Raw genomic sequence first — 2,569 nt, forward strand, 5'->3', positions numbered from 1 at the left:
TAGTGAAACTTTGCGAATTCATTTTTAGCTGCTATAAATTGAACTTAAACTATATCTAACCTCTAAAAACCCATTAAAATTCAACTGAGTGGGCAGTAACTTTCATCTCACTGAAGACTTCACTTTAAAATATGCTTAAAAATTTTTAAACTACATGAAATAGTAAATAAATATCTTTTTAATAATATTTAGCAAAGTAATATCCATCTTTGAAATTTCCATATATGTTATCTGATTATGCCCTGCGATTTTCAAGAAAGAACCTTAGTACCATCGGAATCTCTATCTTTGAAATTTTCATTCATGGTATTTCATTATGCCCTGCGATTTTTAGGAAAAACTTACTACCATCGTTCGACTATCATTGAATTCAAAAAAATCATGAAATGATTTAGTACAATCGAAATATCTATCTTTGAAATTTCCATTTATGTTATCTGAATACCAAGAATTTTCACAATAATCCTGCGATTTTCAGAAAACGACCATAGTTCCTTCGTTCGACTATCATTGAATCGAATAAAGTCAGCAATGTAAAATCAAGGGAAATTATTAAGTTTGTCAGACTCTCTCCAAGGATACCACATTCAAATTTATAGGTCGCAGTGTACCTTCTAATAATAATAATATCTATTGTGCACAGTCACAGTTCAAAAATTGCGCTAAAGTCATTTCAGAATATCAAAATACATGCATATGCTGAAAGTCCATGCTTTCCAAACTTTTTTGCTTAATTCCTTCTAAGAACTTAACAGCCTCTAAGATCAAGCAAGTTTTCTTGTTCTTTGGAGTACACTTAGAAGTACACTACTAAAAGCGTAGTGTACATAGAGTAGTGCTGAACCATAACTTGTATAAAACTTTTATAAAATAAATTATTATAACATTTTATGCCGATTGTTATTGTAGTCTTATAGTAATTGCATGTAATTAAATGCTAATTTATGTCAATAAATTAAATTCATCTACATTTCAAAACATATTTTTCTATCCAAAAACAACTACTGTCAGATGATTCATAACAAAATCAGTCTTAATTCCATCTTCCCCTCCAAGTACTTAGTAATACATTCACAGTTACTCAATGGAAATTTGTATCTTTTGATTGATAGAAAGAAGCGTGAGAAAAGTATGAATTTTTTTTATTTGCGCTACATTAGCTTAATACCAACAGATCAGCCTTAAACACATACGTTTGACTGAAATTCAATTAAAAATCAATATGCACAAGTATAAATATTTTCGGTTGCTTTCCATACAAACAAGCCAAACGAAAATTTGAGATACAAAATATTTTAATAAAACGTTTATTCGTGCATACATTTTCAATATTTTTTCTCCTCATTTTGTATGCAAAATAAATGTGATTTCAACTGGAAAATCGCTTCAGCTCCGTGCATATGCAATGCGATGAAGTCAAATGTAAATTAGATTTATTAATGTTGAAAAATATAATAAAATAAATAAAAATATACTCGAATCGATTTGTACATATTTGTGGATTTGTATAATTTAAACTCTGCTTAGTGCTATTACCATATATTTATAATTTCACTATGAATAGATAAAAGATATGTTTTAAAATCAACATAAATATTTGTAGAATAAAATAAAATTTAAACTTAATAGTATTTTGTCCATATATTAATTTTTAATAATGTTGCAAAATAATATATTTAGAATCTGGAGAATCAAGAGATACAAACTAAAGTTATTAGAGTAACTAACACCATGCTAGATTATACTAAACAAATGCGAATAATAATATATATACAATATTAATAAGGATGGACCTCAAGTCATAAAATCTACAGGGACAGTAGAACAGGGAAATGCTCTCTCAACTATCAACTTTAATCTATTACTGGTTTGCTTTGAAAACAAGTCAATAGAATTCAACGCTATTATGTGTAATTGCGTACGATATATATATATTGGTCCCCGCCATTAATATAGACGTTCTTTAGGTAATATTTTTCAAAATAAATATACTTGCAAAAAGTTCAACCCTTGAGCACAATACTAAATTTTTACATCTACGGAAATCTAAAATAATAACACTGCTGCCTAAATTATGCATAAGTGCTAGAATGTAAGCAAAGTAGCTTATACATAGTAAAGCTAGTATATTATATTCTAAAAAGAAATATTAATAATATATATATATCTTGTGAGTTCCAAAGTTCAAAGTACTGTTCAAATAATCGGCAATTTGAATGAAGATCAACTGTTAAGGATCACATATTTTCAGACGAGGATAGGTGATTATTGCGAACATTGTATAACTTTAGCGCTTCAAAGTACAAGTTTTCGAATACTCACTTATTTTCCCGGTTCAATATTTATTTTGCTTTTATCAAAGCAGCATGATCACTAGAAATGTGATAAGAGTTCTCACTTGGCATCAAATATTCGGTCTATTATCTTATTATTCGGCCGATCTTATTGAGTCGGGAACAAAAAAACTTAAAAAAACTTATGAATTCCTGATATTGGAATTGGACAATTTTAAAATCAATCAAAAAACTGAACTGGGGGCAAATATCTCATAAAGCAGATAACATAAGTT

The sequence above is a fragment of the Teleopsis dalmanni genome, chromosome 2 (assembly GCF_002237135.1).
Source record: "Teleopsis dalmanni isolate 2A chromosome 2, ASM223713v2, whole genome shotgun sequence".
Lineage (NCBI taxonomy): Eukaryota > Metazoa > Arthropoda > Insecta > Diptera > Diopsidae > Teleopsis > Teleopsis dalmanni.